Here is a 26,957-nt window from a genome sequence, read left to right as displayed (position 1 = left end):
CAGATGCACTGCGGCAAGACGTGGAGTATGCTGAGGCATCTTTTGGATGCGACCACGACCAAGTCTCACCAGCACAACAACTTGGCCAAGATCATCCACAGGGCGCTGACCGAGCACGGGGAAGACGAAGTGAAGAAACGCCTCGACGACAAGTACCTCCCGGTCACTCCCACAGACGCGCACCCGGACTACCTAGGCGAAGCAAACGAGTGGCTAGATCGAGACATTGAAGTATGGGAAGTACGGGTTGCCCTGCACGATCTCAACAGCAACTCCGCCGCTGGTCCCGACCGCGTTACGAACAGAGCGCTGAAAAATCTTAACGAAGCGGCGATAGAGAACCTCACGGCATACTTCAACACTTGCTGGCGAGCCGGATCATTACCTCGGCAGTGGAAAGCAGCCAAGACCATCTTGATTCCCAAGCCGGGCAAGCCACCCAACATTGAGAACCTCCGGCCGATCTCGCTTACGTCCTGTGTGGGCAAAGCGTTGGAGCATGTACTCATGAACAGGTGGCAGAGGTACCTGGAAGATGCGGGGCTCTACCCAAACACCATCATCGGGTTCCGAAACAAGCTCGGAACTCAGGACGCCATGATACAACTGAAAAATGACATCCTCGATGACACTACCAACACGAAAGACAAGCGAGCCATCTTGGGTTTGGACCTGCAGAGCGCTTTTGACAAAGTAAGACACTCTGCGATTCTGGCCCAGGTGTCACGGCTAAACATGGGCAAGAGAACTTATGCGTACATCAAGGATTTTTTGACGGAGCGGACTACTGAAATCATCGCCGGTGACCTGCAGCTCCAAAAGAAGAAGCTCGGCAGTGTCGGGACCCCCCAGGGCTCAGTCATCTCGCCATTGCTTTTCAACCTTGTAATGATAGGGGTGGCCGAGCGCCTCTCACGAGTCGCGCGGGTCCGACACACCATCTATGCCGACGACATAACGCTCTGGGTCCCAGGAGGAAGCGACGGACACATCGAGAATACATTGCAAGAGGCGGTTGACGCTATCGAGGAGCAACTGGACGGGTCTGGGCTCGTCTGCTCCCCAAGCAAGTCTGAGCTGTTGGTGGTTCCTCCGAAAAGGACAGCTAGGAAGACGAAAGGCAACGAGCCTGCGAGGGAGCAAGACACAATAAAGATCAAGACGAGCGGTGGTCACATGATCCCGGCTGTCGAGAAGATCCGAGTGCTGGGGATGCTGATTGAGCGCAAACGAGTCAACGGCGAGACGGTCAACCGTCTGGCGGCCAAAGTCACCACGGCCATCCGCCTCATTAAGAGGGTGTCGCACAGAACAGCAGGCATGAAGGAAGAAAGCCTCACCCGGCTAGTGGAATCCTTCGCTATAAGCCACATTAGATACGTTGCTGCTTTCCACAACTGGAGGCAGTGCGAACGCAATAAGATCAATGCGCTCATACGCAAAGCGTACAAGGCTGCACTCGGACTTCTCGACTGCACAAGCACCGACAAGTTCCTGGCCTTGGGAGTGCATAACACCCTGGAGGAAATCGCCGAGGCGCAGAGGACCGCTCAGCTCGCGCGGCTATCAGAAACAAGAACGGGCAGACAAGTGCTGCGTGACCTAGGCCTGGGACCAAAGGAAATGGGACCCGAAAATACAGAGGTGCCTCTACCGGACGCAATTAGTAGACGGCTACGGGTATGTCCGGTGCCAAGAAATATGAACCCTGAGTTCCACAAAGAGCGGCGGGCGGCGAGGGCCAAGGCGCTCATCGATCTCCATGCCAAAGACAGGGGTGCCGTGTTTGTGGACGCGGCAGAGTATCCCCATGACAGTAGATCACAGTAACGAATATGGCCCTTGAGCCACAATGGTATGTAGTCAACATACATCTGAGCTATGTTTTGCACGTTATGACAAAAGATGCCATTAAGATTGCAGCGACGAATGTATCCCGTGAGCCACAACGATATGTAGTTAACGTACTTCTCAGCAATACTTTGCGCGTCATGACCAAAGGTGCTCTTCAGATTACAGTGACGAATGTGTCCCCTTAGTATGGTCAACATCTTTCTAAACAATAGTTTGCGCTTTACGAAAAAAGATGCTTGCAGATTACAGTGACGAACGTGTCCCCTCAGTCACCACAGTATGGTCAACATCTTTCTAAACAATAGTTTGCGCGTTACGGCAAAAGGTGCTTGCAGATTACAGTGACGAATGTGTCCAATCAGTCAACATAGCATGGTCAACATCTTTCTAAACAATATTTTGCGCGTTACGGCAAAAGGTACTTGAAGATTACATTGACGAACGTGTCCCCTCAGCCACCATCTCTCCGGCGTCATCTGTCCGGCTACTTTCTTGGGAGTTTAGGTTAGCCCTGGGCCAAGATTCATTATACTCTCACCGCCAAGGCGGCAGATGTGGAACGCCCTTTCAAGTGCAGTCGTCATGCAGTACATGAGATTAGGGGCAATGCAACGCTCATTTAACCCTTTGTATGCTACCTAAATTCACCAGGACTGCCAAATTCGATACTTTTCAAGTTAGAACCATACGAAAAAATTCCAGCGGAACCCATCTCAGGATGACTTAATGTCAATACAGTCAGCAGTCATGTAATTTCTCGCCATAACATGTTGGCACCTCCTAAATGCGCCATGCATAAGTCGTCTGACGCAATCATGTTCGCCTCTCTTGCTTCCCCCTGGACAGGCTCTGCCATCTTGCGCCGCCGCCACGACATGAGCTTGGGGCGCATGCCTGAATATACCAAGAAAATATTGTCTCAACTTATACGATGGGGGTTCGACTCCGCCCAACACCTAAGAAGTTGTAAAGGATTTGTTTAGTCATTGAAGAGCGGTGCGTATCCATTGATCTTGGGTTGCAGCGCGAAGGGACAAGGGCACAGACTAGAAGCAGACAGGACGAGAGCTATGCCGTACTGCGCTCCTCCTGTCTGCTTCTAGTCTAGGTCCTTGTCCCTTCGTGCTGCAACCCAAAATCATGTCACCGTACCAACTCGCCCAACTTTCTATCCTTTTGCATAACCATTGGCACACACCCAGCTACCCAGTACAGTCCAACAGTTAGTTTCGAAAGAGATTTCCTACACACAGCAGCCCGATGTACTACCCATTAGAATATGGACTACTCAGTGACCCTAGTTGGCATAAGAGAGGCTAGCTGCGGACAAATATGCAGACATACCACAAGCTAGGTGAAGTTCCCAAAGAATGGCAATCGCATAATTGTAGACACTGAAGCCAGACAATGGCTTCAGTGTTTGTTTTTCTTCATACGGTATGTAATTAACAAATGCGTACATGGTCGCATAAATTCAAACAGGAAAACGCAATCGTGTTTCCTTCAGAATATATTTTTTGTAGGGGACGCGTTGCTTTGAATGCACACAACATGAGTTGCGACGGGACATATGAAAGTACTTCACAAAGGTAAAATATTGCAACTAGACCAGCACCGTAGTTGTTTCTCTTTTCCCAACCTTAAATCTGGAGGAAAAGTTCCGTGACAGATGTTTTCCACCAATTTGTAACCAGCCCTAGAAGAAAATTCCGCTTGTTTTGCACTTTCACCGCGCACTCAATTGTATATGCAAAACTGTTTACACAAAGAAACTTCTGCAAAGAGCATGAACAGTAAAAAATTCGGACATCATATATAGAATCGAATATCAGGTGCCTTACCCCTCATTGAGTAGAAAATGCGAATATTCTATCGTACCCCTTTGTATGCAAAACTGTTTACACGGAGAAATTGTTAACACTCGTATTAGCTATGAATGAACTAGCTCATGTTAAGCTGAGTGTGCCACCAACTAGTCCTTTTCACGCTAAGTATTATAGGTATATTAACGATAGTAAATGTGCATATATGGGCATAAAACAGGCTGCGCACAACAAAATAAATGTCAGAGGGTTAAGAATCAGTATAACGAAAAAGATAAGTACAGCTAAACGTAACATCCAGTTCTGTAAACTCAAATTAGCTTTCTACATACGATGCACGCATTATTTTCCAGGAATGTTGCCCACTTCCCGAATTATTTATTTGGCCTTTATCGTTCGCTTTGGAACGTCCCTCTTGATTACAGCCCTGAGTTTATCGCAACGCACCAGTGCCTACGGCCCCGTTGCCACCTTTGTACATCCTTCTTGCCTTCGTTCACCATCTTTTTTTATCATGCCCTCTTTCATACGCATATTCCTCTACCTTAGTATGCGTGGTGGCCAACACAAGATATACTCTGGTTAACCTCTTTGTCTTCCCTTTCCTTTTACGTATCTTTCTTTCTCCCTCTCTCTTTCTTTCTGATTCTTTATGTACTAGGCGGTATTCTTTTGCTTACTCTACAAGATATTTTAATGTAGTCAACACGAAATAGCTTGGCCGTTGCTCACCGTATGTCGTCACTAAATAACTGTTTTTTATTCACACACAATAAATGTAGCAACTCCAACGAGTTGGAATCTATATACAGCACAACTTTCTGGTAGTGCATAAAGCATCGAAACACGGGTTTGCGTTTATTGAATCTCCGCACAAAGTTACACGGACGACTTTACGTAGGCATTGTAGAGAGGCTAATGCAATGCGGCCGCCGCTGCCACAGATACACCAAGGCGAGCTTTCTGGTTCTTTTTTTTTCTGTTCCCTCGCGCGGCCGGAGCTTCCGCTGCCGCGGTTGCGCGGTGGCGAGCGCCATCAGGTGGTTGTGCAAAGAACCCAGCGACGCGCGCGCGGCACGCGTGCTCTGTTGTGACTGGTTGGCCTATTCGGCAAGAGAACAGCCAGGCCGTAGCACTGTAAGAGTTGGGGTAGGGCATGTCACAAGGGACAGCTGGCCCATGCTGATCTCCGACTCATCCACGCTAAGGACGTTGTTGAAGGGAGGAACAATTTCTCATGGAGAAGGAGGAGTACTGGGTTTGTTTACAATATGTACATGAGGAGTCGACAACGTTACGTCTCGTCAGTCTAAGAACATGACTGAATTGAAGCACACTGAGGAGCCGAAAAAAGTTCGCTTAAATTCCCTCTGTCCTCCCTAGATCCCTAGGTCAGGGAAAACTGCCACCCCACCTTCGTCCATTCGGAGCAGCCAAAGTCATCGAAGGACCCGCGTTGAGGGCCAGGTTCCACACAATTACTCCCGCACTTTGTTCAGTGAACGCACGCAAAAGAGGTTTCAGTCCCGGACCATGTTTAGTGTTTTTTTTTAACTGTGAGGCTTTTCCTTCGAGGAACTCGTACGGGTTTCGTTTGTAGCAAATGCTACGATTAGGTGGATGTCTCATTTTCCCTCAATTAATTACTTCTCTGCACCTTGCGGGTTTCCGCAGAACTATTACGTCAAAAAGGAGGGGAGCTTCGTAGACGGGGATTGTCACGCTTGACTCAAGCTGGAGAGTCTTGGTTCCTGGGATGACCCAGCAGTTAGCTGGAGCGTCTGTCAAACGACCGTGGCGGTTACCGGAGTCCTTGAGGAAACGCCATAGAACACTCTTTTCCATGAGCTTCTTGCTCCCATTGGTCTGTGACGGCGACTGTGAACCGACAAACCACTCGATCCGCCAAAAGTGTCTCGCCTTGCTGGCTCCGCAAGTCCGTCCAAGGGGGACGCATTGTTAGCTTCACGAAGTGATTCGTTGCAGTGGGGCAGGAGAGGCTAGAAGGTCGCTACCCCGCTTGCCGATCGTAACACTACATCAATACTTCTTTACGTCACACTACCCACGGTCATGAAATTTGGCGACGTTCGCAAGGAAACCTCTCACTTTTAAAAGCACACATTATTTCAATATAGAGTATAACATCTGTTGTTCAAAATATAAAAAGGCGGAACACTAGTGCGGGCTTTTAGACATTATATTATTACTATTAGTAAATATGTATCAGCAAGTGATGGTGAGCATGACGTAAAGCATTAGACGAACTCTTCCCCACCCCAGAAAGATTTGCACCACGCACATCATGACTTAACGTGTTTCTTGCAAATAGGAATAAGGGCAGGTGTTTCAAGCAATGGCTAGGTGAAAGAAATGTATATTGCAGTTGCATAAGCATAATTTTCCTTCTTCAGACAGCCCAAAATGTTCGTGCATCCTCCGTGCCAGAGAAGCCATCTTCGATTGTTCCCGATCGAAACTCGTGCACATTGCCTAGTCACTGAAATATTTTGTGCGCTTTGTTGCGTGACAAGGATATTAGAGGCTGTGTATCAAGCGCACTGTGCTGAAGGAGTTCAACTCTGTAAACCAGCTTGCGAACCGTTATACATATTTATTACCCCAACGAAATCGAAGCGGCTAGAACACGTCCCATAACCTAAGCGGCACTTTTATCGGTTGACACCATAATTTTTACGTTTTCTCTTCCAGATATTTACACAATCTTTTTATGATGTTATTCTACGTATTGATGGGACTTTTTTCAGCGTATTGCTTACTTCTAGCTCAGGACGAGGACATATTTGTTCAAGTTCCAGTGCTGACCTCCGACAGTAAGTAACGTTTCTTGTTAATTTATTTTAGAAATACATTTTACATAATGATAGATCACCCGCCCACTAAAGCATCCATGCTTTAGTGTATGAAAGGGTAGAGCATTCACCTTGAACGACAGAGTGAGACTGAAAGCCGTCCCAAGTGACACTGAAAGCATTCGTCCCAAGTGGCGCTGCCAATAAACTGTTCTCCTTCTCACTCGCGTAGCTAATAAAACAGTAGACTGATTTCTGAAAAAAATACGGAGTAGTCAAGTACAAAAAAAGATACAGGGGTCAAAATGTTACAGTTTATAGTAAGAATCAAGATGAAATAATATGAATGGTTCAATCAGCCCAACACTTGGGTTTCTAAGGTCATTGTGTAAGTATATTGTATAGCTCAAATATCTTATAGGGACTGGGAAATATACAAGGCTTATATTTATTAATGAATATATAATAGGAGATATTGAAAATGTGGAGCGCCCTCTATCGACTTGCAGCAAGGCGTCATCCGCCATTTTGTCTAAGGTGCGGCGAAACGAAGCTGCTTACTCGACAGCATAGCTACACGTGTAGCTGGTCCTTTCAACCTTGTTTTGTGCTGTCCCGTCACTGGTCGTAATGCCATCGTGGTTCTCGCATCATCACATTCCAGCTTTGTCATCAGACTCTCGTCATGACGTCGTCATCACGCCATCGTCGTCACACAGTCCTTGTCACGCCGTCGTTGTGACATCCCTGTCGGTCGAGCCCCAGTGGGACTCGACCGTTTACACCATGTGTCGTTTGCGTTCGTTGTTTCCGGACATACGGATGCTCCTCCTGTCTGGGTAACCACGACGTGAACAGACGATGCTGTACCGTTTGTGGCTAGGCGTTGCCTTTACGAACTCGTATGATTTCCTTGTTGGAATGGCCAACAGCCCCACGTGCGACACATGCAACACGGAAGAGACGCTCACACACATTATCTGTGTCTGCCCGCGATATAGTGCCCGGAGACAAGTGATGTGCAGAGTACTGGACCAGTTGGACAATCGTCCACTCTCAGAACTCAAAGCTTTAGGTCAGTACACCGAAAGAACATCCGAGTTGTAGGGCTTACTCGCGTTATTAAGGTTCCTGCGGTCTACGGGGCTTAACGATAGACGTGCTGCCCCCCCCCTTCTCCCAAGAAGCGGAAAGACAAGATTTGTTTCTTCTTCTTTTTTTATCTTGCCTTTCACTTCCTATCACTAGCTTTCTTTATATTCTTTTACCTCAGCGTTGGCCTTTTAATAAGCTACTGGGCATGGCGCCAGTTGATAATTTTAGCTAACGCTCAAGAGGCAATCTATACCGCCTCCGGAGTTGCTGAGACTTGTAATCTTCGTGGCCACTCCGACTTTTAAAGCGATGGCTCTAAAGCGATAATTTTATTAAGGCTGATGGCGAAAACGGCTGTTTCTGCCATTTTCGTGGACTGATTATCTGGTTTCAAACATCACTTACAGCGCATACAAGGACAAGAGACCAGCAGAACGACGAAGACAAGCGCTGACACCCAACTGATTTTCATATTGAGTAACACGCACATATACTTGTCCATATACACGCATATGTTATACACGTATGTACACGCATATAACCTTGTCCTTGTATGCGCTGCAAGGAATGTTTGAAACAATATAATACCAACTAGCCCGTGCCCAAGCCTTGCTTGATTATCTGGATATCATAGAGTTTCTCCTTGACCACGTGTCCAGCGCTAGCATTATATTGCGTCACGCCGTCGTTATAATCTCCGTCCTCTTCATTCAACGGTTGTCACATCATACTCGCCGCGTTGCTGTCGTCATAGGAACGCCGTGGTCTTTTTATGGGCGCCACATCATCGTCGTCACCGCATCGCCGACGCCGTCGTCTTGTGCTTTTTTGTTACACACCCGCACGCACTACTGGACATCTCGACAGTTTTGCAATACGAAGCTGTGCCTTCACTTGTAGGCGTACAAGTAATCCCCGATGGTTTCCTGTCGATTTTCTTTTCCTTTGTAGAATTTTAACAACCCACTTTAAAAAACCGGTGTCGCACGCCGGTAGATAGGGAAATAACTATTCGGAATGCAGGCCAATGACAGCTGGCGCTGTTTTTAAGAGAATAACATGCTGCCCCGTTTGCTACCCTGCGCTTGAGGATGAAGAACTAGAGCAGCAAAAAAAAAATGAGGCAACACGCGGTGGGACCTACCATAGCCGAAAAGCAACCCTGCACTACGAAATGAACTTTTCTGCCATGAAAACGAAGCAGAGCTTTAAAGGGATACCGAATAAAGCTTCTGGCGCCGAGATTTTTTAACCTAAATGAAAGTTTTCGGGCTGAAATTGGTTGACACCACCTTGTTTTCAGGCAGAAACTACTGGAAAATAACGAGTTTATTGCATTCTTGGCAAAATACCGCGTCTAGCGGCCGCGCCGCGAACTAGAACTGACGTGTCTGTGACGTCGTCAGTGTCAGATACCGGCGAGCGAGTCATCGCCTGCGTCTGTCCGCCCGAGTGTACGACGCCGGTCGGCAGCGAACGACGTCTCAGCTGCGCAGTTGGTCGCGGCCGCATTTGCTTTCACAAAGGGAGCTTGTGCCCAAGTCTTAAAAATTGCCGCTTCCTTCCCTCATTTTCTTCACGTTTTGTTCAGTATCCTTTTGCGTTAAAAAGCGGCAAGTCTTGCCTACAAGCGTATCGCTTTCGGTGGTTGCTCGTTCGTCTAATCACCATAGCTAATGAAACAGGCGCTTGCGTAGGCTCCACTGCTCTTGTTGGTATATATCACACGTGTATGTAGGTGTGGCATGCTTAAGCCTACAAACCTTGTTTAAATTTCTAAGACGCTGCGTGTGTAGCGAACTGTCACCGGAGCCTCGTGAAGGCCTCGTGTGGCCGAACTGGCGCTACGATTTTGATGACATGCTGGCTGCACATCTAGTTGGCTAAGTAATGCACAGGTGACATAAGAGTAACCTTATTCCCATGTGACTGCATATTAATGACTAAGCAGTGACAAGCACATAATGACTGCTTTAATATTTGAGCGGTTTTGAGAAAATAAGGCAGAGGGCTGTGAGTAAGTATGAAAACCCTTTTGATTACACAAAGCACAAAATCTCTTAATCACGAACTAAACTACTGATTTATGAAGTCACACTTCGAAGTTAGGAATAAAAAGCATAATGACTAGTACAAGGTAGCCATTGTAGGCCTAGCTTGAAACTTTGCAATTTTGCTGTTTTATTACGTCGAAAATCGCATTTACGAATAAAAGACTGAGAAATGCTGTCTCTTGTAGCTTTTGCTTAAATTGGCTAAAAAAGCTGCATTATTGTGCAAATTATGAAATATTACGTATTTCCCAATTACTACTTGAGAATAATACTTGACAGAGCAGCGTGTTCTCCCACGTGCCTGCCTGCGTCAATGTGCGGTTTTCAAGCGTATTGCCTCTCCTGCAAGTGAGATAATTCGCTAAGCAGGCGTATCGCATAAAATGCGTCAAGCAGGGGTATAGCTCGAGATTGAAAATGCGAATTGCAGCGGCACACATTAAAATAAGCGTTTCGTATCAGGAATTACGGGAACACATTCACTGTGGGGTGACAATTGGCCAACCAACAGGCGGCAGCCGCTACCGTCACTCATCATCATCATCATCATCATCATCATCATCAGCCTGGTTACGCCCACTGCAGGGCAAAGGCCTCTCCCATACTTCTCCAACAACCCCGGTCATGTACTAATTGTGGCCATGCCGTCCCTGCAAACTTCTTAATCTCATCCGCCCACCTAACTCTCTGCCGCCCCTTGCTACGCTTCCCTTCCCTTGGGATCCAGTCCGTAACCCTTAATGACCATCGGTTATCTTCCCTTCTCCGTCACTACCGTCACTGTGTAACATCAAAACAAAAATGGCGGCTGAAGGAACATGCCGCACGTGATCTCTTTGCACTCTTTAGTACAAAACGCGCGACGAAACAGTTGTCTTTGTCAGTGAAAAATGAGATGAACATCGGCGACTTACTTGATTCGCGGCGACAACCTAGCCAGGTTCTCCATGAATAAATAGAAGCCGAGACGGCCGCGCTCGGCTATTACTGGACGTGGCAACAGGGGCGGGCACACTGGGAGATTTTGATATCCTGATAAAATGCGCTACGTTTGGCAAAACAAATGTCCCGTAAGTATGTCCGCGTGGGCAAACGAAGGAGAACCTGTCGGAATGTATTGCCTACACCCTGCAGGCACTTTCGGTGCATTTCACAACATGATGGCGAAAACAGGCTTATGGAAAGGAGTGGAAGTGAGAGCACTAACTTTCAAGTATGACATCAGCTCACTGCGGCTTGCTGGGGAGAAAAGATGCGCGTTGGTGTAAACGGAGGCCTACGCGTGTATGCGATACGGCAAATTAATACTGTTAGCTCTTACTATCTTGTGCAACTGCTCTCCCGTGAATAGTGTAAGACGATGAGAAATTACTGCTAACTGCGCGCCCTCGAAAATAGTGTTCAACATCTTCTCAGATGCAGATTAACGTGCCAGCTGCCCATCCCCGTGACAACTGAGAAAAGAAGCAAATTGTCTTTTATGCTGATTCTTGCTCCCTCTTGTGTGTGTCTTCCACGTGCCTATAGTCGGATACAACTTTAGAAAAAAGGGGAGGCCCCGCCCAGATGACCGAAGCGGCGAAGTCACCGGCCATCCGGCGCATGACGTCGGTCCAGAATGCGCGCCCATTGGTGCACCCGCCTCGGAGGAGTAAACGCCCCCTTTTTTCTAAAGTTGTATCCGACTATACATATATACCGCTTCCGGAAATAAAGCACTTGCTTGTTAGCCACCTCTCTATGCCTCTTGTACCTTTTAAATTACCAGTCGCAGTGAGCAACATAAAGTACTTTCGATGATCCTTTTTATGAGTGCCACAAGTGCCAAGTCCGTCGATTACCCAAGGCGAGCGCTGTTCTTTTCGGTATCTAGCCCGTTAAACAACCAGCGTGCAGAGGAGGCTTTTCGTCGCAGTCACCTCCAATTTACGAGTAAACTTGACAACAGCGTTAAAATACTGACAAGAAGAGACAACACAAGCGCAGTCTATAAGAACAAGCTTTATGTAAAAAAAAAAATTCCCTAGGACCCATCTCACGGTGAGTGTCGACGGTAAAGTTGCTTAGCGCCGAATCACTATAGCAGTACAACATATTTGCCGCCGTCGAAACGAGTTATGTGTGAGGCGTACAAGTGCAGTGTGGGACTCATCTTTCGCCCTTCCCTAAGGAGAGCTGGCGCCATCTATCGCCGCCACTGCGAAGCCTGTGCGTGGCTTCCGAAATGCACGAGGCGCCGGTGCGTGCGAACGCTTAGAAACGCGTCGTGCGGCAATCGCATAGAGTTTCTCACTATAACCCCTAGAGGGAAATCTGGCGCCACCGTCTATGGGAGTTTCTTAAGGGGGCACCGTGCCGTCATGGGAATGACGGTATATGTGTCTGCGAGGCTCGTGTTGGCTGGTGTTGTAAGAGGCTTCGTCTAAAACGTGGATTTGGCTACACAAATAACGCGTTCTCAAAGTAAAATCTTCTTAAGTTGTTTCCATTCACGCAGATTACATCTTTACTCACCTACAATGCATGACGAAGCGAAGAAAAGCAAGAACAGACGACAAACTGTTTCAAAGCGAGCGCGAACCTTGTCGTCTGTCCTCCAACTTTAGCGGCCCGCTGATACGTCTTACGTAACATATAATCGTACACGCAATAACAAGTTCTTATAGTTAAACAAAACATGTTTTTGCGTAATAATAAAACCAAAACAGCCTTTTACGTGCTGTTTTAGTCGAAAATGAATCATTGTGACAGACGGAATGGTGCTTGCCAAGCTCGTCTTCAAGGTGTCCTGTCTCTCCGAGAACGATGCCAATCCGAAGTCACAATATACCGGCATTCCCATGCATACCACAGCGCAGCAGCGCCAGATTTCCCTCTAGGTAATGTAGTGAGAAACTCTATGGGAAATCGGGCTCATCTCTCGCGCTTCTTTCTGGACCCGCTGCGTCATCTGGAGGCGCTGCCGAGATACCCGCGCGTGGTCTCCTCGACGAAAAGCGTGGCACGCCGGTGCCTGTGCACGCTGAGAACCGTTCCCTCGCTTGACGCCTACCCAGCGGCAAATACTCAGTGACCCAATTAGGCGAGACGTTCACTGAAGAACGGCACATACCCAGTTCATTTATGGCACAGCTCGCTAAGGCGTTTGGCGTGAAAGACGTTGATTGAAACGGCCGGCACCCAGTGCGCCTGTAGCGCAGCCTGCTCAGGCGTCTGATTGCTCTCTTCGAAGAACTCCTGTGATGTGGGTACGATGCCACTCAGTATCGCAGAAATTGGAGAGATCCTTAACTGGCGTTAGCATTCTTAGGGTGCTTCACGCACTTTTCTGGGGTTATTTATCTATGCCTGTCTATATCTATCAATATATGTCTTTAGCTAACCGTTTTCCCACCCGCCTGGTTCACTGGGTAGTACATTGTCGAATGGGTGGCGCATGAGGCTGCTGTGCTAGGGGGACAGGGTTCCAAACGAACCGTTTGACAAATAGCAACATAACAGTCGGAGCACACACTGCAATCACCTTTTAAGACGACCATACTACCTTAATATTGTAACTCGATCTCGTTGAAGCTACCGAAGCGATGGCAACGATTATGAGTGCGCTGCGTGTGTGTTAGGTGGAAGCGCCCAAATTTGATGGGATTACTATCGACTATGGCTATGATGTCCCCTTTTTTCGGCATCTCCGCTCCATTTCTGATTGTACAGACACCCCATGCGATGGTAGCTCATCTAAACTGTTAGTATATGAGTAATATACTGCGCCCTTAATTTTACCCTCCCTCACCCTTATTATTTTGTATATGTGTATGTAGAGAGATACATGCTGCTGTGCTCGAACGTGTGATAGAAATTTACATACTCTTTAAAGAATCAAGACAATATGCGAAAAACACCTAAGTAAACTTTCTTGTAAACAGTCAACAAAGTTCGCAAGTGAGGACACAGTCGCCATACCATGGCACGACTTATTGTATGCCATGTGCATAAGATCAGCCGTAGAAAAGTTTGTGCAAAGGTGCAGTATGACTTTCGCAAGAAACTTAGCCATTTTTAAGCTCGAAGAAGTATCCGTGGTTCCACCAGGCGAACGAACACCCAAGAATCTAAAAGTGCATGAAGCTATCAGGCATTCGGAAATACAAAAAACTCCTTTATTTTTTGTTGATGCTCACAACTTGTTTTCTGCCTACATTATACAGTAAAAGCTCGTTAATTCGAACCGCAAGGGGAAGCCGCTTCAGTTCGAATTAACGAAAGTTCGAACTAACGAAAGTGAAGGAGGGCGACAGTACACTGCGATTTGGAAGCAGTAGGGCATGTCAGAAATTTGGCGTGTCAGAAAGTGATGGCGTGTGCCGCGGGCACACGCCATCTTAAAGTGGAAGCTCTGGGTCCGACTGTGCCACACCACCGATGTCCACCGAAACGAACGTTAGCCGAGGCTTAACACCATCACAATGAATCGCGACGGCCGATACCTCCTAAGCAGAAAACGGAGGTGCACAACCGATGAAGACTGCCGAGACAAAGACGCTGAACATGTGAAGGTGGCGAAGGCCCTGATTCGTTGGTTCTTGATTGCATGCGCAGCTGCGACGTACTTGATTCGCTGTGTTTTGGAGCTTGCCGTGCCATCTCCGCACAACATTAACAGCTGTACAAGATTTGCAAAGCCTACGAGATTCGCAACGGGCAAGAAGTCTCGGAGGTTACGTAGAATGGAGAGGTGGCAGCCGCCGCTGCCTTCTGGCTGACCCCGCGTCGGTTAGATTTTTGTCCGATTTTGCCTTCTCTCGCCGTTCTCTCCATTTCGGAGGCAATATAGCCTTGTGTGTAGGCAGTAGGCGCGTTTCTCTGACCGTGTGCCAGGCGAGCGTAGTTCGAATTATCCATGAGGGAACCTTCTCGCGTTCGAATTAACGGACTTTTTTATACATAGACTTCTATGGAGCTTGGCCGGACCAAATTGTACAGTTCGAATTATCCATAAATTCGAATTATTGAAGTTCGAATTAACGAGCTTTCACTGTATTCTGAGTGAGAATAGCACTAAAACATACAGATTGTACCTTAAAACATAGACGTAATCAAGTGTTAATTTAATTCTTACTTTTGCAATGATTCGTAAACGTACACTATTCGATGCGTTTTTTTTTCTACCTGGAAAATCTGTGGACTGCATTCTATTGGGCACATGCTTTAGTTCCTCTTAAGAACCTCCGATAGTTTTATGTTCTAGACTTTCTCAGTGCTTACTCTGCTTGATGTACCATTGTAAGCAGAAAATCTTGCAAATAAGATATGCTCAGCGTCAAAACAATTGTATTAAGTGTGCTGACTGCAGTATGCGGCTTGCGCTGCTGAGCTCGAGGTCGCAAGTTTGATGCCGGCTGCGGCTGCTGCATTTTGACGAGGACAAAGTGCAAGAACGCTTATGTACTTCAATTAGGCGCACGCTAGAGAACGCCAGCTGGTCATACTTAATCTGGAGACCCCCACTGCGGCGCGGTTATGATCGGGGTTCTGGCACTAAAACACCACATTTTATTTGAAATTTGATATTAGCCGTAAGCAGATTGAAAAAGAAACGTGGCCTCTTGCGCCCAGCAAAGCCCTGTTAAGCGATGGCTTGCACAATATCATTGCTGCATTTTAGACGTAACAACTAAACGCTACGTCAGTTTCTTGTTGTGCTATAGGGCTACGCACATAGATTCCAAAAAATATGTCATAGTTGGCGAACAGTTCACAGACAGTGCTATTTACTCCCTTATCATGCCTGAAATTAGGCTTTAGTTGCCCATTTTGTGTGACAAACCCCAGACGTCAACTGCCTAAAACTTCGGTCCCTAATAATGACTAAGTACTGATATTCTTCCTACTTTACGGAGGTTTAGAGACCGTGCAACAAATTTCCCGGCGTACGTAATGAATAAATGGGGTATCTTGTTTATATTATGCGAAATAAAAACACATATTGAGGCAAGTATACTGGCGCAGTTTGAAGTGCGCCAGATAGCCGAGCTCTTAGCAATACATTTCTTATGCAGGCGCTCCAGACCGTTAAAAGTATGATTTACGATACGTGCAGTGCAAGATGGCAAATATAGTGCTGCCTTGCAAGTATGAAGAATTATTGATACAAAAGGACGATGTCGCTGGAAATTTGGTTATGAGACTGCACGGTACACAAGCCTGCCTCGTATTTATTTGTTTCTTTCTTTCTTACTCCTGCAGATTATTGCCTCTACCGCGGCGAGAATCTTCCGAACGAGACGCCGATGGCGTATGAATGGCCTTGCGAGCAACTGACATGTAATTTAAGTAGTAAAGAAGTGAAAATAAGAGGGTAAGTAGCCAGCTGTTCCTTCATTTCGTGCTACCAAAACATATGCATGTTAGTGCCTTTCCTAGGTATTGCAGTTGATATTATCGCTTACTTTAAAACTTAATTTTATATCCTATGTAAGGGGACGCCTCTGGTGATGCCGAGTTCCTATTATTGTTGTGGATATGGTGGATTTATTTACAGCGCGGATGGTGAAGAGAGTAAAAATAGGACGTAGGATGTTGTTGTTGTTGTTGTTGTTGTTGTTGTTGTTGTTGTTGTTGTTGTTGTTGTTGTTGTTGTTGTTGTTGTTGTTGTTGTTGTTGTTGTTGTTGTTGTTGTAGCCTGTGATGCGTGTGGCTCCACGTGGGATGGTCGTAAGGAGCCGAATACCAACCCCTGGCGCCCGTTCTTCGTCCTCTTCTGCAATAAACTAGAAAATGTCGGCGAAAATCTAAAAATTACAAATAACTTCCACTCAGGAAAAAGCAGTAACCTTGCCCTTCACTTCTCAAAGAGGGCCGATGAAACTGCAGTCCGCTCGCAACTTAATGAACGTCCTCTGAAAATATAATGCTTGGTTCATTGGAAAATAAAGGCTCGTTGTTTCCATGTAAAATATCTTTGGCTCAACCATGATATCGAGATCACCAAAAAATTTGCCAGAGACATTCATGTTTCATTTTTAAACCACTGACACAAAGACAGATTTGTATGAAAAAAGGATCTCCTTGAAGTGCGCCACATCGTTTAGCGTTAATGAAGTAAGCGAATCTTATTGATAGTGTTCAAATAGTGGGTCATAGTTAGTGTACTCCTTCTGTCGTGGCTCTTCTTTAGAGGTGAAGGCTCCGTGCATACAGTTTTACCGCGAGAGCGTTAGGGGCCCCGTGTCGCAGAAAATCCGGCGGCGTCCCACGCCCAGCGTCTACGGTCTTGTGCGCCACAAATAATTCTCAACCACACATACCCAACCCCCCACGGCCTCCGTGTAGCGCAAAGATGTTACTCAAATAATTGAATTTCTTAAAGTGCGTAAGAAAAATTGTAAAGTACGACTTACACATAATTTGAAGACATTATAGCAACGGATTTCAATTTGAATACGCGGGAAAACAATAACTCTGTTACGTATAAAACTAAACACCAAGCCGTTTTCCGGCGTTTCTACCATTCGTACAGCGGTTCGCCCGATTCTTTGCATCACCATCCAGATGGCGCTCGCCTGCACGCATCCGTGGCCCACGCAAGTGGCCGCGTCTCTACCAGAAAGCTCGCCTTAGTGCATAGAGTTCACTGCCAGCATTTCCCGGTAAACATTATGGTTGCGTAAGCCAGAGTTGACGGGAAGCGTGAGAAGCAGTCGTGGGTCTCTGAATGCTCTTTGATCTTTGATCTTTGAGTGTTCAGTGGAATCAAGCCTATATTACCAGGGTTCCTCAAGGACAGCAGCCCGTCGCATTAGCATGCTGCGCCACAAATGCACAGGGTTAGGTATGGTATGATGAACATTGTTCACGACCTGAAGGTCAACCCTTAGGTTGATGCAGGGGCTCCCACGTCGGGGCAGTAAGGTTTAAACTTACCGCCGTATCGTGGGTCTTCTGGACGGCCTGTACTTGATCTCAAAGAACTCCGCTGTGAAGGACTCGTCGCCACCAGTCTCTTTCCTTGTCACAGTCTGTGAAAGACACAGGACACTGCCAAAGCATATGATCCAGAGTAATGATGCCATTACACTTCTCGCAATTGATTGGTACCTCTCTTTCTGCATATAACTTGTTGATAAAGTTTGGACTCAGATACGTTCTTCTCTGTAACAATCTCAGAGTCACTGCTTGAGCTCTATTGAGCTTAGCGTGTAGCACTGGAAATTCCCTTTTAGTCATGTAACAATGCTTCCTGATTTCATTATACGTAAATAATTGGTCCCTGTTCTCCTCCTGTAAACTATCGTGGTCCTGGTCGCGTAGTGCACAGACAGCAAGTCCTCGTGCACCGGATATGTGCTGCTTTCCAATGAAAACCTTTCACGCCAATGTTTTAGCGAGCTGTGCCATGGAGGCACTAATCATGTGCCGCTCTTCAATGAATCTCTCACCAACTTGGGTCACTGAGTATGTGCCACTGAGTGTGGGACAAGCGAAAGAACCATTCTCAGTGGTCCCATGCACCGGCGCTCCATGCATTTTGGAGGCCACGCGTAGGCTTCGTGGTGGCGGCGCTACATGGCACCGAGTGTTCCTGGGTAAGGTCAAGGAAGGAAGAGGTCAAGAAAGTTGGAAGCCAAATACAGGGCAATTGAGAATGTAAATAGACAACCAGGAGTCATCAGAAAGAAAGTGAGAGAAACAGAGGGAGTGAATTGGACGCAAAGAATGGAGACAAGAAATTTCATGAAGATTTACAAGAATCGGAAGGAAGAAATTGGGAGAGAAAATTTAAAGAAAAATTTTAACGAAAGAAAATTTAAAAAAAAACATTGAGAAATATAATGCTGCCTGTGATGCGAAATGCATGCCACATGGAATCTGTTTAATTATTTTCACTGCAAATACGAGAAATACACGGTCAGCTGCAGGTGTAAAATACTGTTTAAATTGATTTTTAAAGTATCAACCACCTGAATGAAAAGCATAATTTTGTTTTTCTACACGCAGGTGTCCGGCTCCACCCAATGCGAAAACACGCTGGCCCAACAGATTCTATAAATGGCCTGGTTGTTGTGACAAGGAGCGGCATTAACTTCTAACAGACACCAGTGTCTGTTCATAAGCGGAAGTGCATAACTGCTCAGCAGGAACGTTGCGTTAGCGTGTGGCCAAAAACCTCGCAAGGTCCGCCGCGAACGTCAGAAAATGAAACTTTGTGACTGAACTTTATAGTCTGCGCTTTCAGGTGTTGTTTGTGTCTGTTGATCAATTTCGTTCACGTGGTATGCGCATTGTATACACCGCTTTGTATTCCCTGTTGTGCAGGCAAGTTCTATTCACACGTAGATAATAAAGAAAGAGCTCTGAAATATAACCCCCTCCGATTCGATACATGTTGTTACGTGTAAAGATACGTGGGAAGGACTGTGTTGAGGTATATTTACAAGTGCATGTGCATGTAGCCCTGTCGAGAAGGAACAGCCTGTGCCAGATTATAACGTCGTCCTCCTCGTCTCTTCAGTCATAATAGGTCTCCTCATGGGCAATGTAATAACTTTTCCGTTGCATTGAACCCGGTGGCCGAAGCACCGTCCCACAGCTCTAAAGGGAGTCGTCGGAAACACAGTGGTAGATCTTGAGGCTTTATATCTGAACGAAGTCAACGGTCGGAAGGAGAGATGATGAGTTGGAATTGACAGGGACAATCTCGTATAGGTAAAAGTTGTTACCTGGCGCAGCCCAGAGTATGGTCCCATGTGCCGGAAAAGAAACTTTTCGGAGGGGCCCACACCACCGGAAAGGGATAAGAGAAGCACAAGCGCACCAGGAGAGAAAGTGCTTCGCGGTGCGAAGCACCATGGCGACTTCTCTTATTGGTTTGTGGCGCCGTAAGCCAAGCGCGGGCAAGCTGACGGGCGTGGTCAGCCCGCGCGATGGCATAACGTGCGTACTCGCTAGTGCACGCGGCAGAGAGTCGGAGAACAGCGTCAAGAGCTAAATTCGGCTGTCATCCGTACAGTAGGTAGAAAGGCGAAAATCCAGCTGCATTATGACAAGCGGAATTATAAGAGGAAGTTGTGTAAGTAAGAGCAAAGTCCCAACCAACGTGGTCCGGCGGCGAAACACACATAGCCAGCATGTCCGTGAGAGTGCGGTTCAAGCGTTCTGTGAGGCCGTTGGTCTCAGGATGGAAAGAAGGGGTCAGTTTGTGTTGAGTCGAACAGGAACCCAGTATGTCGGAAACAAGGTGAGAGAGAAAGTAACGGTCATGGTCAGGGAGCAATGGTCTCGGGGCTCAGTGAAGCAATACAACATCACGTAACAAGAAGTCCGCGACATCAGTTGCAGAACTGGTCGGCAGAGCTCAGGTAACTGCGTAGCATAATCAGTAAACACTGCTATCTATTTGTTTTCCAAGGTGCATGTGGTAAAATGGCCAAGAACATCTCGTCCAACGCGAAATAATGGTATCGTGGGTATGTCGATTCATTGAAGGAGACCCGCAGGTAATATCAGGGCTGTTTTGTGACGTTGGCATGATTCGCAAATGGCCACGTAACGGTGGATGAAGCGTGCAGGGCCTGGCCAAAAGAAACGACGCCGGACACGCTCGTAGGTGCAAGATACGCCAAAGTGTCCGGCAATGATCGCATCATGAAGTTCTGTGGGGCACTCCGTCGTAAGTGTCCAGGCACGATAATAAGGAGGTCAGGTCCATTAGGTTGAAGATTACGGTGGTATAGCACACCCTCCTGTATGAGAAATTTGCGGACGGATGCGTAATTAGGCGATCATTCCAGGCAACTGATAATTCACACAGTGAAGGGTCCTGGTCTCATCCGCCACCAATGCGAATCAGGTCCGACAAAGAAAAAATAGCGTTGTCGGTGCCGTCATCAGCGTTCTCAGAGTTGTCGACTGGATACCTGGACAAGCAACCTGCAACCAGGACCATGCGGCCGGATTTGTAGACTACCGAATACGAAAATTCTTGTAGACGCAGGGCCCAGCAGCCAAGCCATCAGGAAGTATCTTTGAGAGAGGACAGCCAGCACAGCGTGTGATGGTCGGTTAACTACAGAGAATGGTCGTCCGTATAAACAGGGTCTCAATTCCCAACCGCCCAAATGAGGTCCAAATGTCTGCGCTCTGTAATTGGATAATTGCACTCACTGGCTGATAGAGGCGGCTAGCGTAGGCGATGACACAGTCACGGCGACGTTGGCGTTTGGCTAGTACTTCGCCGACTCTATGGCCACTTGCATCGATACGGACCGCGGTAAGTGTAGCCGGGTCAAAGTGGGCAAGTATGATGGTTGAGATGAGCTGCAAGAACGCAGGAGCTTCTCGCGGGCCCCGTAAAAAAGACACGTAGCTCACTAAGTGGCGTCGCTATGTCCGCAAAATTCTTCACACAGTAGCAGAAGTATAAGCATAACCGTAGAAAACTGTAAACGTCCTTTGCAGATCGGGAAACAGGGAATTTCTCCACTGCGCAGCCTTTTCCCAAGGCTGGTTGTACGCCATTAGTAAGGCAAGTTGGGCCAGTTTGTTGGGATTCATAGTAACTTGCGGTGTCATGGTAACTTGAGGTGTCATTCATGGTAACTTGAGGTGTCAAGGTGAAATTCACAACAGGAAGCCAGAGCGAATTCACCACTTTATGCAAAATGGTATGGAGGACTGTGATAACGCGGGTGAGGAAGATGTCCAAGATGGGCTTCAAAACATGGCCACCGTCAGAAACTGGTGGCGACGACACGAAATCGACGTAAGTCAACGTTGCGGTGGCAGGTGGGCGTACTCGGTGGAACAGGGGCGGTTTGGAGGTGGGTCAGCGTGGTTCAAAAGTGGAAGATCAAGATGGAGGGTGCTGGATGAACTTTCGATAAGAGCGGAGTGCCGGGCAAAGAAGTGAAGGCTCAGTATCGCATCATGCGGGCGTTTGGCAAGTATGGCAGGTGGAACTGTCTGGTGATCAGCAAGGTAAGCAGTGCACATTCCACCGACGGCAGCTGTTCCGCCACCGGTGACACGGACGACTTGAGTCATCGTAGGCGTCAGAATTTTCCTGTGCTTTCGGAGAGCATCTTTCATGGTTGGTAGAAGTTCGAAATCTGAACGTTGGTAATAACTACACACGAAGGATCATTATAATGCTTGTATAAATCGAGCTCGCGTCACTGCTCCTCCGAGGTGTGAAGGCCGCTCACAAAAGATGCAAAGGAAGTTAAGCTTCTTAAACTGGCAAAACTGACTGGTTTAGAATACAGTGGCATATCGAAATTTATCATAGTGTACAAGTACGTATCATCTGTATGTGAATCACATGTGCATTGCCTGCATTAGTATGTACAAAGAGATGCGGCAGGAGAGCATGTGGCTTATACTAAATTCATTTAGGGCAGCACGAGGCATCTTTACACGGAGCGTGTCCTTGCTGTCGAAGATGACGACTCTGTACATGCTCGGCGTTGTTACCGAAGTGACCCACGTTTTTTTCAACATTTAAGTTGAACGGCGCACTGGTGTAGCCTTTCTTGGAGAAATTGCAGACCTAGAAGATAAAAAATATGGCAGTACTGCAGCCATGTAGACGTTTAGATTAATTGATGAGAACTGCATGGTTCCAGAGTCAGGGAGTTTTATAAGTTGACCGCATTGCTCAGACAGCTCTGTAAGACTTCTTAGCGGAAATGAAATACACAGTGCACTTGCCTAAACCTGTAAAAAGCGCATCGCTTCGTGGAAAATTCGAACCCTATCGGGCTCGAATTTTCCACGGCGCAAGAAGAATAATTTAGGTGTTGACACGGCACCCGAAGAAGCGTCGCAATCCTGTTTACTGGTCTTCGCATGTTCGTTCAAACGGCAGGTAGTGCGACGGCAAAAGATCCCTCCAAGCCGAGGTGCATCTGCTTTAGGTGCTGCGGGATAGCTCGGTGCCTTGGCTCATGCACGGACATTTCTCTACTGTGGCAAATGAGTGAGCTATTCCAGCTACAGTCGACATAGAAGCAGTCCACTATCATACCAAAACATGTGCTCGGCACCAGCTTGCTCGCCTAAACCACATTCCGAACGCCCGCAGACCGAAGGAACACTTCGAAAGAAAGCACTTTTTGCCCATATTCGTACGGAGGCAGCTTCTGAGTTTAGTTTCCTATCGTACAAATTCTGAAATGGCAAACAGCCCATCACAACCACCTGCATTCCAACCCACGTTCGGCGCGCACCATCACTGAAGCTATTGTAACGAATACCGCACAATAAAACAGCGAGGCCCAGTTGGCCAGAAACCTCACAAAACGTTCAAGAATTGTACGCACGGCCCCCCTCCCCCCCCCCCTGCGCACACAAACACACAAAGCAGGAAAAAGAGAAACTAAACATCACGCACTGGAGATTATGGCGGTGGCACAAACCGGAGTTGAAACAGCTCCCTCTACCACTATTACAATGTTTCCTTATTCTCTAACAGCATCGCCCCATCACTTTCGACCTTCATTCGAACATTAGTCCAAACATTTCTGTTTATGCAGTAAGTGTGACAGGAGGAAATATTTTTTTATCGTATCCACAAAACGATATTGGATCTACTCGGTGGCTTACAATCATTTGCAACAAACTGAAAAAGTCGTGTAACTTATCGCCTATACCAAGGCTACCGCAATAATTTAGTTTCTAGACCGATAAAATTCTGAAAAGTTCTTCTAAACTAACAGGGTTGCGATACTACCGACAGGATGTGTCGCTTGAATTGCCCTTTAAGTTCAGGGTGTCGCGGGCAAATGAAAATCCTTAAAACGAATGTCCCCTGCCAAATGGGTATCCGGATATCGAAAAAAAAGCCCGTAGCGTATAACTACTAATAGCCGGACTATAATTATACCTGTAATTATAGTAAGCAAAAGAATTGACTCGCCATCCCAGCCCTGCGAAAGTGGATGTCCAATGAAGTTGTTGAAAACAATCGCAACTGCTGAGGGGCGCATGCACTGTTTTACTGTTTCAGACTAATAGTAGTAATGGCTATTTAGAGTACTGGTAGTAATGAGAGCAATCATGACTGACAGCACGCCACCGCCCATAGTGGCGCTCCAACAACATTAACAATAGTTGTTAGGCTGGTTCTTCTATATGCGAAAGGCTGGTGAGGTCACTCCCCACGTCGCAAGCTTTGCGCAACAGTAATCTTTGCCGGGAAAGGAATGCGGATAGCACTACGTATTTCGCATTATCAGGGGCGCTGTGGGCAATAAAACTGGAGAACAACATACCGGGTGTTTCAGCCAGCTTTAGTCAGAGTTTAAAAATGTGCCAATGTACTCTAAGGCAATCCGACCAAATGCATGTTGCTGACTTTCGTATGTAGTGTGTCACGCTACATATATATTTTTCATTTTGCTTAATCAGATAATTAGTCAAGAACAACCAACTTCTGAAGCAACTAAGTTAGGCAAAGAATTCATATTAGGAAGTTGTAGAGCGCTTTGCAAAATGTCCAATTAGACTGTTTTTTGAATTAGTGTTTTTCAGCTTACTGCGAACGCCCGCGAAATACAAAAAAAACATATACCACGTGACATACCCGCTTGCGCGCCGTGATTGCAGTGCTCCCAAACTGTCCGCGTACAAACGAGCATAGCATTTAGCAGGGCGTGCTGCCTGGTGCTGCCGCTTAAAAGGTGACAGGGCAGGGACGAAGGCGTTGGCCGTGCGATTCACGCCAGCGATGTGCTTCCCTCGCGGCGGTTCTTGAGACGCAGCGGCAGCACGCCCGGCTACCAGTCGCGCTGCGCGCTTTCCCTGCAACACGAGTGGTACAAAACGTGCTACACGAGGTGACGTCATCTGACTGCCCAAACATGAAAGCGAAACGATGGCTAGGAGTTGGCGTGCGACTGCGTAATAAATGTGTGCTAGCAGACGGATCGTAAGTGATGTCTCTCGTATGTGCTTTATTCGGCATCTTTTCGATGCTTGGTGACGCCACGCGCTTGGTAACCTTGGTGCCACGCCGCGTGATGAAAAAACCTGATAACGCCTGGAGTGGAGCGCGCAATTCCCTTTTTAATTATCAGCGAATATTTAGGAGCTCTTAAAAAGCAGCGTCACCATTGCTGTGAGCGTTTTTCGCTTAACAATGGATCTTGCGCGCATTTTTTTTTCTTGCGTGGGACTATGGATGTACCATGTGGTAGTGTTGCTGCCACTCTGTGTCTGTTTCATTGAACTGCCCTTATGTAACAATGGGCGCCTATGTGCCTTGTACACTATGCACTGAATAGTTGATCTAAAGCACTAGCATCTGATTTTGCTAAATTTAGGAAGTTTCAATACAGGGGTGCACTGGCAGTTCAAATGTGGAACGACGTGGTAATATTGACGCGAACCAAATGCATGTCAATGCTCAAGGCTCCTCATTCTCACAAATTGCGCAAGCTATATACACCCAATGTTGTCACTTTGCAGTGATGGCTGAAGAACTAGACAGTAGCAAAACTGTGAGTTTCTAAATTAACGCTTTACTCGGTGAACTTGTGCCCCCGCCACCCCCCCCCCCACCTATGCAAAAACACACGTGTACACTGCATCGGATGCATGTTAAAGGACACCAGGTGGTCAAAGTAAATCCGGAGGCTCACGAATACGGCACACCTCATAACGAGATAGTTGTTGTGGAGCGTAAAGCCCCATAATTAAATTTAATTTTAAATTTCTTCACCGTTCAATGGGCGTCCACGGTGCCTAAGCGACATCCATGTGACTCGCTTCACGTTGTAGACAAGCGCCTTCCACAGCTTCCGGTCGAATCCCTGCCGTGCTTACTGCGCATGCGCCTGACTGCGTTCTATTCGTCCCGAGAGCCCCCATCGTTTATCGCAGCCTGTACAAGTGTCCGTCGAAGCGAATCGCCGCGGAACATCATTACGCCACTGGTTGCGCCAGAGCGTCGTGTCTCTTTGCTCCTTTTCGCATACCGTAATAAACGACAGAAACAAAGACCCGTCCACTGCACCGCGGCCAGCTAGCCGCCAGACGCGGAAGAAACCGCTGGCTTGTTCATCGCCGAATGAAAAGGAAGATCCTCCCCCCCCCCCCCCCCCTCACCTCGCATCCGATGCTATCACGGCCGGCTCTGCGTCGGTACCGCGCGATCGAGTAACAGCAATATAGTAGCGCAGTCTCGGCAGGCATGCCAGCGGAGTATGTCGTGGCTGGTCACCGCACTGAGAAGTAGGTATGGCCCGGAGGGGTGCGCCATCAAAAACCTCGAGCTCTGTGTGTGCTTGCGTGCTTACGTGCGTGTGTGCGTGCTTGTACGTGTGTGTGCGCGTGTGCGTGTGTGTGTGTGTGTGTTGGCACGGGCGGGGAGGGAGAGGCGGCTACAAAGTGTCCCCAGCAGCTACCACGAGGGCCACTTGAAAAGAAACCCGTTTTTGGAGAGTGCACACACCGGGTTGGCGTAGCTAGTGACGCATGTGTGTCATTGGCCGTGGCAAACGAACTCTCCTTCGTGGCCGACGGAGAGGAAAAAGGAGAGGCAGAGATACATACTCATATCTCACGCTGCCGTTAATAATGCCGGTGTGAACCGCTTCTACTTCTTCGTCGGGTGTTACGTAGGTGCGAACGCAGTGACGGACAGTGTCACGCCGCGGTGACAGGGCAACGCAAGATGTCTCGTCCGTTGTTTAGACGTCTTTGTCTGCTCGGCGTCTGTTGGGCAAATTACACACTTTCGTCACGTCAGAAGGAGCTGGATTTGGATGAAGAAAGCGGTGTGTCATTCGCTCTACAGCACTGTCCTGTCTTGCTTTTTAACTTAGTACACGGTGCTTGATTGCTCCGCGTGTGGCATGGAATAATGCAATTTAGCCCGTTTTGACTACCCATCAACAGAAGCCACGCAAGGCCTAAAGTACCCCCGCAAGCGTGAGAAGCTCTTAATTGATGCGGGTGGCGTACTTCGGTTACTACAAAGACGTGGCAAGCACCTCACGCTTCGATTAAGTAAGCATCAGGCCAAGAGCACATGTATTCACGGCGCTTGCGGTCCATGGTCGATAGACTGCATGCCATAGAACGATGGCGTTAATTAGCACGACCTCATTAACTGCGAGTATATTGATGGAAGACCATTTCCAACGCTCTAACGTGAACGCATTAGAGCTTTACATTAGGGCGCTTGGGGCATGCTAGCGCTTGGGGCATGGTACTACGCATGCGCATTATACAGTGGCTTAGCGGGTCCTCACGTGTCCTAACGCTTGCGGGTGCTAGCGGGTCCAAACGCTTGCGTCTCCCTAATTTAAAGATCTCTATTA

The 26,957-nt window shown here is 47.5% G+C and overlaps 1 long non-coding RNA gene across 1 annotated transcript in view; it reads left to right on the top strand.

Annotated features, from left to right (window-relative positions):
* LOC139048822 (uncharacterized) overlaps positions 1-18,978 on the top strand; it is a 51,489-nt gene extending 32,511 nt beyond the window's left edge. The window contains exons 2-3 of the long non-coding RNA XR_011507978.1: positions 15,883-15,994; positions 18,634-18,978. This is a non-coding gene — a long non-coding RNA (uncharacterized lncRNA). The remainder of the gene's footprint in view (positions 1-15,882; positions 15,995-18,633) is intronic.
* Positions 18,979-26,957: the final 7,979 nt, after the last annotated feature.

This window comes from Dermacentor albipictus, chromosome 8 (genome assembly GCF_038994185.2).
Source record: "Dermacentor albipictus isolate Rhodes 1998 colony chromosome 8, USDA_Dalb.pri_finalv2, whole genome shotgun sequence".
In the NCBI taxonomy this organism is placed as follows: domain Eukaryota; kingdom Metazoa; phylum Arthropoda; class Arachnida; order Ixodida; family Ixodidae; genus Dermacentor; species Dermacentor albipictus.
This window is presented reverse-complemented; position numbering and strand designations above follow the sequence as displayed.